Below are 18,533 nucleotides of genomic sequence, written 5' to 3'. Positions count from 1 at the left end.
AGTCTTACTGCCCTCTTCTTGACCATCTCCCACCACTCAGCTTTAGTGTTGCAAAACCCCACTAAAGATACCTGGGCTTGATAGAAGTCCAAAAAGGATTGCTTGACAAATTCCTTCCCCAGAAGTGTCGAATTAAGAGATTGTTTGTCCATATATTGCAATATATTTAAGCTGGCCAACTACGTCCAAGTCATCCCATATCTGGCCAGTCCTACGCTTAATTTTCATCTGATTCATTAAGAATTCAATTGCTTAATTATACATTTTACAAAGGGACTAAGTTTTACCTGCAACTTACTAGCTGCTTTCTTCTTAATGAATCAGATGAAAATTAAGCGTAGGACTGGCCAGATATGGGATGACTTGGACGTAGTTGGCCAGCTTAAATATATTGCAATATATGGACAAACAATCCCTGTGTTGTTTAAAGGGTAAGGCATTTTTTAGTAGCAGTATGCACAAAATGTCTTTGTCTTAAATATATTGATAATGGGTTGAGTGCAGAGGACCTCTTGTAGTTGACTATATGTATTTTGTGGTCACACCCTCATTGCACCCCCGCCTAATGGTTTTAAAAAATAGTGGTGAGCACAACTTTCCCTTGTTTGTTATAGTTATACATGAGCAGTGACCAGCTCTATGTTGTAGCTCCCACCCCTCCCAGCTATAGTCAGGTGATCCCACTGGTGTCTAATAAAAGGGCAGCCAAGTTTGGGAGTTTTACTTTGAAAGCAGCTAGTAAGTTGCAGGTAAAACTTAGTCCCTTTGTAAAATGTATAATTAAGCAATTGAATTCTTAATGAATCAGATGAAAATTAAGCGTAGGACTGGCCAGATATGGGATGACTTTGACGTAGTTGGCCAGCTTAAATATATTGCAATATATGGACAAACAATCCCTGTGTTGTTTAAAGGGTAAGGCATTTTTTAGTAGCAGTATGCACAAAATGTCTTTGTCTTAAATATATTGATAATGGGTTGAGTGCAGAGGACCTCTTGTAGTTGACTATATGTATTTTGTGGTCACACCCTCATTGCACCCCCGCCTAATGGTTTTTAAAAATAGTGGTGAGCACAACTTTCCCTTGTTTGTTATCTATATATATATATATATATATATCTATATCTATATATATCTATATCTATATATATCTATATCTCTATATATCTATATATCTCTATCTCCTCTCTCTCTCTCTCTCTCTCTCTCTCTCTCTCTCTCTCTCTCTCTCTCTCTCTCTCTCTCTCTCTCTCTCTCTCTCTCTCTCTCTCTCTCTCTCTATATCTATATATATATATATATATATCTCTATATATCCACAAGTAGTTTGTGATGAAGAACCCCTCCAAACCCTCCTTAAAGTTCCTGGATGATACAATGAAGGCAGTGGCTTTTTTAAATAATCATTTATTTAAAACTTTAAGGACAAGTTAACATTTTATTCCCTGTTCCAGAGGGAGGCGAAAACAAAAACCCAGCTTGTTTTAATTCATGCTGGGAGAAAAAATTCCTCCCTGACCCCACTTATGGCGATCGGATGATGTCCCTGGAAAAAAATTAGTCTTTAACGTGTTGTCATTATTTACAATCAAAATGTGTCCATGTTTTCAGTCTCTTCCATCTCTTCACTATTGTCCCGACTTGTGGTGATCAGATGTTTTCCCTGGTCCAAACTGATTCTTTAACGTGTTGTCATTGTCAATTTCTTCCATACTTTCAGTCGCTTTCATCTCTTCGCTACTGTCTTTGCTTATTTCTTGAAACCTAAAAAAAATAACATTACTTACATTTCTGCTGACCAATCAACAGTGGAGAGAGAGGGGGAGAGAGAGAGGGGGAGAGAGAGAGGGGGAGAGAGGGGGATGTTGGGTCAGAGGAAGCATAGATAATTAATAATAAATTAATAAATGTACATATCTTTTAAAAGTGACGTCAGAGTATTGTTCCATACTTTCAGTCGCTTCCATCTCTTCACTACTGTCTTTGCTTATTTCTTGAAGCCTAAAAAAAATAACATTTCTTACATTTCTGCTGACCAAACAATCAACAGTGGGGAGAGAGGGAGAGAGATGGGAGAGGGGAGAGAGAGATGGGAGATGGGAGAGGGGAGAGGGAGAGAGAGAGCAGGAGAAATGGAAGTTGGGTCAGAGGAAGCATAGATAATGTATATATCTTTTAAAAGTGACATGAGAGAGAGAGAGAGAGAGAGAGAAAGAGAGAGAGCAGGAGAAATGGAAGTTGGGTCAGAGGAAGCATAGATAATTAATAATAAATGTACATATCTTGTAACCAAAGACTTACATGTCCTTTTTTAACGTAATGAAGCTATTTTCTTCAGAATATCGGGTATCCTTGGCATGTTGACGTTTCACTGGCATCATCTGTAAAAACCTTTTGATCTGTGCCTTATAATGTTCCCGATTCTGGAAATGCTCTATTTATTAAAGAAAGAGAAATGTTAAATGAATAAATCTCTGTTACTGTCTGTCCATGTGTAAACAGTTTGTGCATAAGTTTCATTTGGAAATCCATAGCAATCTTACCGGCGACATAGTTCCTTCGCATTAAATTTTGAGATTTTCTCCATCGGTCAGACAGGTATACCCAATGCTCTGGAGAAAGATCCCTCCATTTTTTAAGTCTGGAGGATCACTATTTATTCTTATTGGGAATATCTCCTTTGCAATTACACTGAACAGATCTTCTCTGAAAGGCCTGCCTTGATCACGACTTTTTTGTGTTACAGGATGTGCGAAGTAATTCTTTCCTTTAAAAACAAAGCACACACATTTAAGCAGACGGTTTCATGTGTTACAGAGTGATACAAGCGGCATAGTTGAAGAAGTAAATTAGAGACATAGAGAAGTAGAAAAGCCACATAACTGGAAGTTTAAAACGTAGAGTAAAAAGAGGAGACATATAAAGGTGTAAAATTGGCAGTGGAGAGATATGACTTACGCTTCCTTCTGTTTGGTGTGTTTCTGGACTTCTTCTGGTTTGTTGCTTGGAACACCTGAGGTTCTTCAGTTCTTTAAAACAATGTACAAATATTTAAGCAGATTGTTTTAGGATTTAACACAGACAGAGACAAAGGGGCATGACCGGAGGGAAAGTTGGAGAGAACTAGAAAAGAATAGCCACAAAGTAAGAGAAGGCAGTGATACAGGATGGAGTAAAATGACAAATGAGACATATAACTCACGCATCCTCCTCTTGGTCTGTTTCTCTTCCGTTTTGCTTCTTGAATGGGGCGTGCTTGGTTTTTTAGTTCTATAACAATAAACATACCAGTTTATTATTTGTAACCTGCTTGTGAACACAGAATAAAGCAGAGAAACGGAGAACCAAAGAATAAAAAGGATAGAAATGCATGCTCCCTCCTGTTGGTGTTTTCCTGAATGTCTGCATAGTCCTTCAGCATTTTTTTTAAAATGAAAACATTGACACAGAAATGAAGGCAGAGGGGAGAAACTGGAAGACAGGAAAGGGAAATAGAAGTAAGAGAAACCAAGAATGAGGAGGCACAACAATAGATAGGTGTGAAATAGTAGAGGAGAGGTAAAACCTACGCTACTTTCCATTGGACAAGCCTCTGTACGTCTTTCTTGAATGGGATGTTCCCGGTTCATCTCTACTACATAAGAATGAGGAAAAAGGCAACGCAATTTAGAGAATCAGAACAAGAGAATAAAGAGGAGACATAAGAAGCTACAAGAAGCTGTGGAGTGATTGCATAACACATACTCTACTTTCTGTTGGTAGTCCTCTGGGTCTGATTCAGGCTGTGAAGAGGACAACATTTCTCACTTCTACAAAAAGAATGTAACAAAAATACATTTATAGAGACCACGAAGGAGGAGTCAGAAAGAGCAGGGAAAGAGGCAGTGCAAGGGGGGCCTACTCGACTTTCCCTGTTGGTGGTCTCTGGGTTCGCCATTCAGTTCCTGAAGATGTGGCCGGTTTCATCACTTCTACAGAAAGATCCTAGTCAACTGGACTGAGCTACTACAAAGTGCTGAGACAACTAGCGATCGTCCCACATCCATGGACATACCTGTACGAACCCCTCAAATTATCTGTGCAATGGCAATTACAATGGAGAGATAGGGTTAGAAAGCTGACATCTTCCAGCACACAAAACAGACTAGAAAGATCGAAAATTAACTCCCAAGTGGAAATCAATCAGCATGATCTATGATGTGCCCACATCCAATTTTGAGACGATCCTTCATTATTTCTAGCGGCCATTTTAATTCAAACTCTGAACCCCAAAACCGGATAACCACAAATCTCAGGAGCCTAAAATTGGGCAGGCATGCCTAAGGGAGGACTAGACTGCTTTCCCTGAAAATTTTATGCTTGTTACCTCTTGTGGTTAATGGTTTCAGGGGGTCATAATCATAACATAGATGCTGAACCCCAAAACGGTGCACGCCCAAGATGCCAGGATCCCAAAACTCTGCAGGAATGTTGGGGATAGTATAGAGTGTTAGTCCTGAACATTTTGGTGATACTAGCTCAAAAGGCTGGTGCTAAATGGGCCTGTGAAAATGTCCATTTTTTCATTGAATGTTGCTAGGGAGAGATCCTAGTAACTGTGTGAGAACACTAGGATGTTCCCACCTGGACACACTGTAACGACCCCTCACAATATCTGTGAATGGCAATTACAATGAGAGATGTAGAAAGCTGATATCTCAGCAACCACAACAGATAGAAAGATGAAAATTACTCAAGTGATAAAGCATATTATGATGTGCCACCACACCAATTTTGGAGATGATCCTCATTATTTCTAGCGGCCATTTTAATTCAAACTCTGAACCCCAAAACCGGATAACCACAAATCTCAGGAGGCCCAAAATTGGGCAGGCATGCTAAGGAAGGTCTAGACTGCTTTCCCTGAAAATTTTATGCTTGTACCTCTTGTGGTTAATGGTTTCAGGGGGTCATAATCATACATAGATGCTGAACCCTCAAAACGGTGCACCCCCAAGATGCCAGGATCCCAAAACTCTGCAGGAATGTTGGGGATAGTATAGAGTGTTAGTCCTGAAATTTGGTGATACTAGCTCAAAAGGCTGGTGCTAAATGGGCCTGTGAAAATGTCCATTTTTTCATTGAATGTTGCTAGGGAGAGATCCTAGTAACTGTGTGAGAACACTAGGATGTTCCCACCTGGACACACTGTACGACCCCTCACAATATCTGTGAATGGCAATTACAATGAGAGATGTAGAAAGCTGATATCTCAGCAACCACAACAGATAGAAAGATGAAAATTACTCAAGTGATAAAGCATATTATGATGTGCCACCACACCAATTTTGGAGATGATCCCTCATTATTTCTAGTGGCCATTTTAAATTCAAACTCTGAACCCCAAAACCGGACAACCACAAATCTCAGGAGCCCAAAATTGGGCAGGCATGCTGAAGGAAGGTCTAGACTGCTTTCCCTGAAAATGTTATGATTGTACCTCTTGTGGTTAATGGTTTCAGAGGGTCATAATCATACATAGATGCTGAACCCTCAAAACGGTGCACCCCAAGATGCCAGGATCCCAAAACTCTGCAGGAATGTTGGGGATAGTATAGAGTGTTAGTCCTGAAATTTTGGTGATACTAGCTCAAAAGGCTGGTGCTAAATGGGCCTGTGAAAATGTCCATTTTTTCAATTGAATGTTGCTAGGGAGAGATCCTAGTAACTGTGTGAGAACACTAGGATGTTCCCACCTGGACACACTGTACGACCCCTCACAATATCTGTGAATGGCAATTACAATGAGAGATGTAGAAAGCTGATATCTCAGCAACCACAACAGATAGAAAGATGAAAATTACTCAAGTGATAAAGCATATTATGATGTGCCACCACACCAATTTTGGAGATGATCCCTCATTATTTCTAGTGGCCATTTTAATTCAAACTCTGAACCCCAAAACCGGACAACCACAAATCTCAGGAGCCCAAAATTGGGCAGGCCATGTGAAGGAAGGTCTAGACTGCTTTCCCTGAAATGTTATGATTGTACCTTCTTGTGGTTAATGGTTTCAGAGGGTCATAATCATACCATAGATGCTGAACCCCAAACGGTGCACCCCAAGATGCCAGGATCCCAAAACTCTGTAGGAATGTTGGGGATAGTATAGAGTGTTAGTCCTGAAATTTTGGTGATACCTAGCTCAAAAGGCTGGTGCTAAATGGGCCTGTGAAAATGTCCATTTTTTCATTGAATATTGCTTGGGGAGAGATCCTAGTAACTGTGTGAGAACACTAGGATGTTCCCACCTGGACACACTGTACGACCCCTCACAATATCTGTGAATGGCAATTACAATGAGAGATGTAGAAAGCTGATATCTCAGCAACCACAACAGATAGAAAGATGAAATTACTCAAGTGATAAAGCATATTATGATGTGCCACCACACCAATTTTGGAGATGATCCCTCATTATTTCTAGTGGCCATTTTAATTCAAACTCTGAACCCCAAAACCGGACAACCACAAATCTCAGGAGCCCAAAATTGGGCAGGCATGTGAAGGAAGGTCTAGACTGCTTTCCCTGAAAATGTTATGATTGTACCTCTTGTGGTTAATGGTTTCAGGGGGTCATAATCATACATAGATGCTGAACCCCAAAACGGTGCACCCCAAGATGCCAGGATCCCAAAACTCTGTAGGAATGTTGGGGATAGTATAGAGTGTTAGTCCTGAAATTTTGGTGATACTAGCTCAAAAGGCTGGTGCTAAATGGGCCTGTGAAAATGTCCATTTTTTCATTGAATATTGCTTGGGAGAGATCCTAGTAACTGTGTGAGAACACTAGGATGTTCCCACCTGGACACACTGTACGACCCCTCACAATATCTGTGAATGGCAATTACAATGAGAGATGTAGAAAGCTGATATCTCAGCAACCACAATAGATAGAAAGATGAAAATTACTCAAGTGATAAAGCATATTATGATGTGCCACCACACCAATTTTGGAGATGATCCCTCATTATTTCTAGTGGCCATTTAATTCAAACTCTGAACCCCAAAACCGGATAACCACAAATCTCAGGAGCCCAAAATTGGGCAGGCATGCCTAAGGAAGGTCTAGACTGCTTTCCCTGAAAATTTTATGATTGTACCTCTTGTGGTTAATGGTTTCAGAGGGTCATAATCATACATAGATGCTGAACCCTCAAAACGGTGCACCCCAAGATGCCAGGATCCCAAAACTCTGCAGGAATGTTGGGGATAGTATAGAGTGTTAGTCCTGAAATTTTGGTGATACTAGCTCAAAAGGCTGGTGCTAAATGGGCCTGTGAAAATGTCCATTTTTTCATTGAATGTTGCTAGGGAGAGATCCTAGTAACTGTGTGAGAACACTAGGATGTTCCCACCTGGACACACTGTACGACCCCTCACAATATCTGTGAATGGCAATTACAATGAGAGATGTAGAAAGCTGATATCTCAGCAACCACAACAGATAGAAAGATGAAAATTACTCAAGTGATAAAGCATATTATGATGTGCCACCACACCAATTTTGGAGATGATCCCTCATTATTTCTAGTGGCCATTTTAAATTCAAACTCTGAACCCCAAAACCGGATAACCACAAATCGCAGGAGCCCAAAATTGGGCAGGCATGCTAAGGAAGGTCTAGACTGCTTTCCCTGATAATTTTATGATTGTACCTCTTGTGGTTAATGGTTTCAGAGGGTCATAATCATACATAGATGCTGAACCCTCAAAACGGTGCACCCCAAGATGCCAGGATCCCAAAACTCTGCAGGAATGTTGGGGATAGTATAGAGTGTTAGTCCTGAACATTTGGTGATACTAGCTCAAAAGGCTGGTGCTAAATGGGCCTGTGAAAATGTCCATTTTTTCATTGAATGTTGCTAGGGAGAGATCCTAGTAACTGTGTGAGAACACTAGGATGTTCCCACCTGGACACACTGTACGACCCCTCACAATATCTGTGAATGGCAATTACAATGAGAGATGTAGAAAGCTGATATCTCAGCAACCACAACAGATAGAAAGATGAAAATTACTCAAGTGATAAAGCATATTATGATGTGCCACCACACCAATTTTGGAGATGATCCCTCATTATTTCTAGTGGCCATTTTAATTCAAACTCTGAACCCCAAAAACCGGATAACCACAAATCTCAGGAGCCCAAAATTGGGCAGGCATGCGAAGGAAGGTCTAGACTGCTTTCCCTGAAAATGTTATGATTGTACCTCTTGTGGTTAATGGTTTCAGGTGGTCATAATCATACATAGATGCTGAACCCCAAAACGGTGCACCCCAAGATGCCAGGATCCCAAAACTCTGTAGGAATGTTGGGGATAGTATAGAGTGTTAGTCCTGAAATTTTGGTGATACTAGCTCAAAAGGCTGGTGCTAAATGGGCCTGTGAAATGTCCATTTTTTCATTGAATATTGCTTGGGAGAGATCCTAGTAACTGTGTGAGAACACTAGGATGTTCCCACCTGGACACACTGTACGACCCCTCACAATATCTGTGAATGGCAATTACAATGAGAGATGTAGAAAGCTGATATCTCAGCAACCACAACAGATAGAAAGATGAAAATTACTCAAGTGATAAAGCATATTATGATGTGCCACCACACCAATTTTGGAGATGATCCCTCATTATTTCTAGTGGCCATTTTAATTCAAACTCTGAACCCCAAAACCGGACAACCACAAATCTCAGGAGCCCAAAATTGGGCAGGCATGCGAAGGAAGGTCTAGACTGCTTTCCCTGAAAATGTTATGATTGTACCTCTTGTGGTTAATGGTTTCAGGGGGTCATAATCATACATAGATGCTGAACCCCAAAACGGTGCACCCCAAGATGCCAGGATCCCAAAAACTCTGTAGGAATGTTGGGGATAGTATAGAGTGTTAGTCCTGAATTTTGGTGATACTAGCTCAAAAGGCTGGTGCTAAATGGGCCTGTGAAAATGTCCATTTATTTCATTGAATATTGCTTGGGAGAGATCCTAGTAACTGTGTGAGAACACTAGGATGTTCCCACCTGGACACACTGTACGACCCCTCACAATATCTGTGAATGGCAATTACAATGAGAGATGTAGAAAGCTGATATCTCAGCAACCACAACAGATAGAAAGATGAAAATTACTCTAGTGATAAAGCATATCACAAGGTGCCACCAATCCAATTTTGGGGGCATTGCAGCCTACGGTCTGGTCGCCATTTTGTTTTAAATTCTGAACCCCAAAACCGGGAACCCCAAAATCAAAGCAGCCCCAAAACTGGTAGGTGTGCTGCTGGAGGTCCAGTCTTCTTTCCCTGAAAATTTGGTGATGCTTACTCGAAAGGATCATGGTGAACAGGCTTTTTAACAGCTGGTGCCCCTGATGGCAACAACTAGTGACTTTTCTACAATACAAGTCAATGGGGTTGATAATCGGGGCTTTGAAAGCACATATCTCTGCAACCTTAACAGATAGGACGAAGAAAATTGCCACAGTGATAAAGCCCTTCACAGGGTGCCACCATCCCAATTTTGGGGCATTGCAGCCTACGGTCTGGTCGCCATTTTGTTTTAAAGTTGGAACCCCAAAACCGGGAACCCCAAAATCCAAGCAGCCCCAAAACTGGTAGGTGTGCTGCTGGAGGACCAGTCTTCTTTCCCTGAAAATTTGGTGATGCTAACTCAAAAGGATCACAGTTAACAGGCTCTCATCTCATTCTGAACTTTTAAGAAGTCACTAGCTGGTGTCACTGACGGCACCAACTAGCGTCTTTTCTACAATACAAGTCAATGGGGTTTATAATTGGGGATATAGAAAGCACATATCTCTGCAACCTTAACAGATAGGAAGAAGAAAATTTCCAGAGTGATAAAGCCCATCACAAGGTGCCACCATCCCAATTTTGGGGGCATTGCAGCCTACGGTCTGGTCGCCATTTTGTTTTAAATTCTGAACCCCAAAACCGGGAACCCCAAAATCAAAGCAGCCCCAAAACTGGTAGGTGTGCTGCTGGAGGTCCAGTCTTCTTTCCCTGAAAATTTGGTGATGCTTACTCGAAAGGATCATGGTGAACAGGCTCTTTAACAGCTGGTGCCCCTGATGGCAACAACTAGTGACTTTTCTACAATACAAGTCAATGGGGTTTATAATCGGGGCTTTGAAAGCAAATATCTCTGCAACCTTAACAGATAGGAAGAAGAAAATTTCCAGAGTGATAAAGCCCATCACAAGGTGCCACCATCCCAATTTTGGGGGCATTGCAGCCTACGGTCTGGTCGCCATTTTGTTTTAAATTCTGAACCCCAAAACCGGGAACCCCAAAATCAAAGCAGCCCCAAAACTGGTAGGTGTGCTGCTGGAGGTCCAGTCTTCTTTCCCTGAAAATTTGGTGATGCTTACTCGAAAGGATCATGGTGAACAGGCTCTCAATCTCATTCTGAACTTTTAAGAAGTCACTAGCTGGTGTCACTGATGGCACCAACTAGCGTCTTTTCTACAATACAAGTCAATGGGGTTTATAATTGGGGATATAGAAAGCACATATCTCTGCAACCTTAACAGATAGGAAGAAGAAAATTTCCAGAGTGATAAAGCCCATCACAAGGTGCCACCATCCCAATTTTGGGGGCATTGCAGCCTACGGTCTGGTCGCCATTTTGTTTTAAATTCTGAACCCCAAAACCGGGAACCCCAAAATCAAAGCAGCCCCAAAACTGGTAGGTGTGCTGCTGGAGGTCCAGTCTTCTTTCCCTGAAAATTTGGTGATGCTTACTCGAAAGGATCATGGTGAACAGGCTCTTTAACAGCTGGTGCCCCTGATGGCAACAACTAGTGACTTTTCTACAATACAAGTCAATGGGGTTTATAATCGGGGCTTTGAAAGCAAATATCTCTGCAACCTTAACAGATAGGAAGAAGAAAATTTCCAGAGTGATAAAGCCCTTCACAAGGTGCCACCATCCCAATTTTGGGGGCATTGCAGCCTACGGTCTGGTCGCCATTTTGTTTTAAATTCTGAACCCCAAAACCGGGAACCCCAAAATCAAAGCAGCCCCAAAACTGGTAGGTGTGCTGCTGGAGGTCCAGTCTTCTTTCCCTGAAAATTTGGTGATGCTAACTCAAAAGGATCACAGTTAACAGGCTCTCAATCTCATTCTGAACTTTTAAGAAGTCACTAGCTGGTGTCACTGATGGCACCAACTAGCGTCTTTTCTACAATACAAGTCAATGGGGTTTATAATTGGGGATATAGAAAGCACATATCTCTGCAACCTTAACAGATAGGAAGAAGAAAATTTCCAGAGTGATAAAGCCCATCACAAGGTGCCACCATCCCAATTTTGGGGGCATTGCAGCCTACGGTCTGGTCGCCATTTTGTTTTAAATTCTGAACCCCAAAACCGGGAACCCCAAAATCAAAGCAGCCCCAAAACTGGTAGGTGTGCTGCTGGAGGTCCAGTCTTCTTTCCCTGAAAATTTGGTGATGCTTACTCGAAAGGATCATGGTGAACAGGCTCTTTAACAGCTGGTGCCCCTGATGGCAACAACTAGTGACTTTTCTACAATACAAGTCAATGGGGTTGATAATCGGGGCTTTGAAAGCACATATCTCTGCAACCTTAACAGATAGGAAGAAGAAAATTGCCACAGTGATAAAGCCCTTCACAAGGTGCCACCAACCCATTTTTGGGGGCATTGCAGCCTACGGTCTGGTCTCCATTTTGTTTTAAAGTTGGAACCCCAAAACTTGGAACCCCAAAATCCAAGCAGCCCCAAAATTGTAAGGTATGCTGCTGGAGGACCAGTCTTCTTTCCCTGAAAATTTGGTGATGCTAACTCAAAAGGATCACAGTTAACAGGCTCTCAATCTCATTCTGAACTTTTAAGAAGTCACTAGCTGGTGTCACTGATGGCACCAACTAGCGTCTTTTCTACAATACAAGTCAATGGGGTTTATAATTGGGGATATAGAAAGCACATATCTCTGCAACCTTAACAGATAGGAAGAAGAAAATTTCCAGAGTGATAAAGCCCTTCACAAGGTGCCACCATCCCAATTTTGGGGGCATTGCAGCCTACGGTCTGGTCGCCATTTTGTTTTAAATTCTGAACCCCAAAACCGGGAACCCCAAAATCAAAGCAGCCCCAAAACTGGTAGGTGTGCTGCTGGAGGTCCAGTCTTCTTTCCCTGAAAATTTGGTGATGCTAACTCAAAAGGATCACAGTTAACAGGCTCTCAATCTCATTCTGAACTTTTAAGAAGTCACTAGCTGGTGTCACTGATGGCACCAACTAGCGTCTTTTCTACAATACAAGTCAATGGGGTTTATAATTGGGGATATAGAAAGCACATATCTCTGCAACCTTAACAGATAGGAAGAAGAAAATTTCCAGAGTGATAAAGCCCATCACAAGGTGCCACCATCCCAATTTTGGGGGCATTGCAGCCTACGGTCTGGTCGCCATTTTGTTTTAAATTCTGAACCCCAAAACCGGGAACCCCAAAATCAAAGCAGCCCCAAAACTGGTAGGTGTGCTGCTGGAGGTCCAGTCTTCTTTCCCTGAAAATTTGGTGATGCTTACTCGAAAGGATCATGGTGAACAGGCTCTTTAACAGCTGGTGCCCCTGATGGCACCAACTAGCGTCTTTTCTACAATACAAGTCAATGGGGTTTATAATCGGGGCTTTGAAAGCACATATCTCTGCAACCTTAACAGATAGGAAGAAGAAAATTTCCAGAGTGATAAAGCCCATCACAAGGTGCCACCATCCCAATTTTGGGGGCATTGCAGCCTACGGTCTGGTCGCCATTTTGTTTTAAATTCTGAACCCCAAAACCGGGAACCCCAAAATCAAAGCAGCCCCAAAACTGGTAGGTGTGCTGCTGGAGGTCCAGTCTTCTTTCCCTGAAAATTTGGTGATGCTTACTCGAAAGGATCATGGTGAACAGGCTCTCAATCTCATTCTGAACTTTTAAGAAGTCACTAGCTGGTGTCACTGATGGCACCAACTAGCGTCTTTTCTACAATACAAGTCAATGGGGTTTATAATTGGGGATATAGAAAGCACATATCTCTGCAACCTTAACAGATAGGAAGAAGAAAATTTCCAGAGTGATAAAGCCCATCACAAGGTGCCACCATCCCAATTTTGGGGGCATTGCAGCCTACGGTCTGGTCGCCATTTTGTTTTAAATTCTGAACCCCAAAACCGGGAACCCCAAAATCAAAGCAGCCCCAAAACTGGTAGGTGTGCTGCTGGAGGTCCAGTCTTCTTTCCCTGAAAATTTGGTGATGCTTACTCGAAAGGATCATGGTGAACAGGCTCTTTAACAGCTGGTGCCCCTGATGGCACCAACTAGCGTCTTTTCTACAATACAAGTCAATGGGGTTTATAATCGGGGCTTTGAAAGCACATATCTCTGCAACCTTAACAGATAGGAAGAAGAAAATTTCCAGAGTGATAAAGCCCATCACAAGGTGCCACCATCCCAATTTTGGGGGCATTGCAGCCTACGGTCTGGTCGCCATTTTGTTTTAAATTCTGAACCCCAAACCGGGAACCCCAAAAATCAAAAGCAGCCCCAAAACTGGTAGGTGTGCTGCTGGAGGTCCAGTCTTCTTTCCCTGAAAATTTGGTGATGCTTACTCGAAAGGATCATGGTGAACAGGCTCTTTAACAGCTGGTGCCCCTGATGGCAACAACTAGTGACTTTTCTACAATACAAGTCAATGGGGTTGATAATCGGGGCTTTGAAAACACATATCTCTGCAACCTTAACAGATAGGAAGAAGAAAATTGCCACAGTGATAAAGCCCTTCACAAGGTGCCACCAACCCATTTTTGGGGGCATTGCAGCCTACGGTCTGGTCTCCATTTTGTTTTAAAGTTGGAACCCCAAAACCGGGAACCCCAAAATCCAAGCAGCCCCAAAATTGTAAGGTATGCTGCTGGAGGTCCAGTCTTCTTTCCCTGAAAATTTGGTGATGCTTACTCGAAAGGATCATGGTGAACAGGCTCTTTAACAGCTGGTGCCCCTGATGGCAACAACTAGTGACTTTTCTACAATACAAGTCAATGGGGTTTATAATCGGGGCTTTGAAAGCACATATCTCTGCAACCTTAACAGATAGGAAGAAGAAAATTGCCACAGTGATAAAGCCCTTCACAAGGTGCCAACCAACCCATTTTTGGGGGCATTGCAGCCTACGGTCTGGTCGCCATTTTGTTTTAAATTTGGAACCCCACAACCGGGAACCCCAAAATCCAAGCAGCCCCAAAATTGTAAGGTATGCTGCTGGAGGACCAGTCTTCTTTCCCTGAAAATTTGGTGATGCTAACTCAAAAGGATCACAGTTAACAGGCTCTCAATCTCATTCTGAACTTTTGACAAGTCACTAGCTGGTGTCACTGATGGCAACCACTAGCGTCTTTTCTACAATACAAGTCAATGGGGTTTATAATTGGGGATATAGAAAGCACATATCTCTGCAACCTTAACAGATAGGAAGAAGAAAATTTCCAGAGTGATAAAGCCCATCACAAGGTGCCACCATCCCAATTTTGGGGACATTGCAGCCTACGGTCTGGTCGCCATTTTGTTTTAAATTCTGAACCCCAAAACCGGGAACCCCAAAATCAAAGCAGCCCCAAAACTGGTAGGTGTGCTGCTGGAGGTCCAGTCTTCTTTCCCTGAAAATTTGGTGATGCTTACTCGAAAGGATCATGGTGAACAGGCTCTTTAACAGCTGGTGCCCCTGATGGCACCAACTAGCGTCTTTTCTACAATACAAGTCAATGGGGTTATAATCGGGGCTTTGAAAGCACATATCTCTGCAACCTTAACAGATAGGAAGAAGAAAATTTCCAGAGTGATAAAGCCCATCACAAGGTGCCACCATCCCAATTTTGGGGGCATTGCAGCCTACGGTCTGGTCGCCATTTTGTTTTAAATTATGAACCCCAAAACCGGGAACCCTAAAATCAAAGCAGCCCCAAAACTGGTAGGTGTGCTGCTGGAGGTCCAGTCTTCTTTCCCTGAAAATTTGGTGATGCTAACTCAAAAGGATCACAGTTAACAGGCTCTCAATCTCATTCTGAACTTTTAAGAAGTCACTAGCTGGTGTCACTGATGGCACCAACTAGCGTCTTTTCTACAATACAAGTCAATGGGGTTTATAATTGGGGATATAGAAAGCACATATCTCTGCAACCTTAACAGATAGGAAGAAGAAAATTTCCAGAGTGATAAAGCCCATCACAAGGTGCCACCATCCCAATTTTGGGGGCATTGCAGCCTACGGTCTGGTCGCCATTTTGTTTTAAATTCTGAACCCCAAAACCGGGAACCCCAAAATCAAAGCAGCCCCAAAACTGGTAGGTGTGCTGCTGGAGGTCCAGTCTTCTTTCCCTGAAAATTTGGTGATGCTAACTCAAAAGGATCACAGTTAACAGGCTCTCAATCTCATTCTGAACTTTTAAGAAGTCACTAGGTGGTGTCACTGATGGCACCAACTAGCGTCTTTTCTACAATACAAGTCAATGGGGTTTATAATCGGGGCTTTGAAAGCACATATCTCTGCAACCTTAACAGATAGGAAGAAGAAAATTTCCAGAGTGATAAAGCCCTTCACAAGGTGCCACCATCCCAATTTTGGGGGCATTGCAGCCTACGGTCTGGTCGCCATTTTGTTTTAAATTCTGAACCCCAAAACCGGGAACCCCAAAATCAAAGCAGCCCCAAAACTGGTAGGTGTGCTGCTGGAGGTCCAGTCTTCTTTCCCTGAAAATTTGGTGATGCTAACTCAAAAGGATCACAGTTAACAGGCTCTCAATCTCATTCTGAACTTTTAAGAAGTCACTAGCTGGTGTCCACTGATGGCACCAACTAGCGTCTTTTCTACAATACAAGTCAATGGGGTTTATAATTGGGGATATAGAAAGCACATATCTCTGCAACCTTAACAGATAGGAAGAAGAAAATTTCCAGAGTGATAAAGCCCATCACAAGGTGCCACCATCCCAATTTTGGGGGCATTGCAGCCTACGGTCTGGTCGCCATTTTGTTTTAAATTCTGAACCCCAAAACCGGGAACCCCAAAATCAAAGCAGCCCCAAAACTGGTAGGTGTGCTGCTGGAGGTCCAGTCTTCTTTCCCTGAAAATTTGGTGATGCTTACTCGAAAGGATCATGGTGAACAGGCTCTTTAACAGCTGGTGCCCCTGATGGCAACAACTAGTGACTTTTCTACAATACAAGTCAATGGGGTTGATAATCGGGGCTTTGAAAGCACATATCTCTGCAACCTTAACAGATAGGAAGAAGAAAATTGCCACAGTGATAAAGCCCTTCACAAGGTGCCACCAACCCATTTTTGGGGGCATTGCAGCCTACGGTCTGGTCTCCATTTTGTTTTAAAGTTGGAACCCCAAAACTTGGAACCCCAAAATCCAAGCAGCCCCAAAATTGTAAGGTATGCTGCTGGAGGACCAGTCTTCTTTCCCTGAAAATTTGGTGATGCTAACTCAAAAGGATCACAGTTAACAGGCTCTCAATCTCATTCTGAACTTTTAAGAAGTCACTAGCTGGTGTCACTGATGGCACCAACTAGCGTCTTTTCTACAATACAAGTCAATGGGGTTTATAATTGGGGATATAGAAAGCACATATCTCTGCAACCTTAACAGATAGGAAGAAGAAAATTTCCAGAGTGATAAAGCCCTTCACAAGGTGCCACCATCCCAATTTTGGGGGCATTGCAGCCTACGGTCTGGTCGCCATTTTGTTTTAAATTCTGAACCCCAAAACCGGGAACCCCAAAATCAAAGCAGCCCCAAAACCGGTAGGTGTGCTGCTGGAGGTCCAGTCTTCTTTCCCTGAAAATTTGGTGATGCTAACTCAAAAGGATCACAGTTAACAGGCTCTCAATCTCATTCTGAACTTTTAAGAAGTCACTAGCTGGTGTCACTGATGGCACCAACTAGCGTCTTTTCTACAATACAAGTCAATGGGGTTTATAACTGGGGATATAGAAAGCACATATCTCTGCAACCTTAACAGATAGGAAGAAGAAAATTTCCAGAGTGATAAAGCCCATCACAAGGTGCCACCATCCCAATTTTGGGGGCATTGCAGCCTACGGTCTGGTCGCCATTTTGTTTTAAATTCTGAACCCCAAAACCGGGAACCCCAAAATCAAAGCAGCCCCAAAACTGGTAGGTGTGCTGCTGGAGGTCCAGTCTTCTTTCCCTGAAAATTTGGTGATGCTTACTCGAAAGGATCATGGTGAACAGGCTCTTTAACAGCTGGTGCCCCTGATGGCACCAACTAGCGTCTTTTCTACAATACAAGTCAATGGGGTTTATAATCGGGGCTTTGAAAGCACATATCTCTGCAACCTTAACAGATAGGAAGAAGAAAATTTCCAGAGTGATAAAGCCCATCACAAGGTGCCACCATCCCAATTTTGGGGGCATTGCAGCCTACGGTCTGGTCGCCATTTTGTTTTAAATTATGAACCCCAAAACCGGGAACCCCAAAATCAAAGCAGCCCCAAAACTGGTAGGTGTGCTGCTGGAGGTCCAGTCTTCTTTCCCTGAAAATTTGGTGATGCTAACTCAAAAGGATCACAGTTAACAGGCTCTCAATCTCATTCTGAACTTTTAAGAAGTCACTAGCTGGTGTCACTGATGGCACCAACTAGCGTCTTTTCTACAATACAAGTCAATGGGGTTTATAATTGGGGATATAGAAAGCACATATCTCTGCAACCTTAACAGATAGGAAGAAGAAAATTTCCAGAGTGATAAAGCCCATCACAAGGTGCCACCATCCCAATTTTGGGGGCATTGCAGCCTACGGTCTGGTCGCCATTTTGTTTTAAATTCTGAACCCCAAAACCGGGAACGCCAAAATCAAAGCAGCCCCAAAACTGGTAGGTGTGCTGCTGGAGGTCCAGTCTTCTTTCCCTGAAAATTTGGTGATGCTTACTCGAAAGGATCATGGTGAACAGGCTCTTTAACAGCTGGTGCCCCTGATGGCAACAACTAGTGACTTTTCTACAATACAAGTCAATGGGGTTGATAATCGGGGCTTTGAAAACACATATCTCTGCAACCTTAACAGATAGGAAGAAGAAAATTGCCACAGTGATAAAGCCCTTCACAAGGTGCCACCAACCCATTTTTGGGGGCATTGCAGCCTACGGTCTGGTCTCCATTTTGTTTTAAAGTTGGAACCCCAAAACCGGGAACCCCAAAATCCAAGCAGCCCCAAAATTGTAAGGTATGCTGCTGGAGGTCCAGTCTTCTTTCCCTGAAAATTTGGTGATGCTTACTCGAAAGGATCATGGTGAACAGGCTCTTTAACAGCTGGTGCCCCTGATGGCAACAACTAGTGACTTTTCTACAATACAAGTCAATGGGGTTTATAATCGGGGCTTTGAAAGCACATATCTCTGCAACCTTAACAGATAGGAAGAAGAAAATTGCCACAGTGATAAAGCCCTTC

The 18,533-nt window shown here is 42.7% G+C and overlaps 1 long non-coding RNA gene across 1 annotated transcript in view; it reads right to left on the bottom strand.

Moving 5' to 3' along the window:
• Positions 1-1,490: 1,490 nt before the first annotated feature.
• LOC121401397 overlaps positions 1,491-18,533 on the bottom strand; it is a 36,559-nt gene continuing 19,516 nt past the window's right edge. Inside the window, exon 5 of the long non-coding RNA XR_005966202.1 lies at positions 1,491-2,002. This is a non-coding gene — a long non-coding RNA (uncharacterized LOC121401397). The remainder of the gene's footprint in view (positions 2,003-18,533) is intronic.

Source organism: Xenopus laevis, chromosome 3L (assembly GCF_017654675.1).
Source record: "Xenopus laevis strain J_2021 chromosome 3L, Xenopus_laevis_v10.1, whole genome shotgun sequence".
NCBI lineage: Eukaryota > Metazoa > Chordata > Amphibia > Anura > Pipidae > Xenopus > Xenopus laevis.
This window is presented reverse-complemented; position numbering and strand designations above follow the sequence as displayed.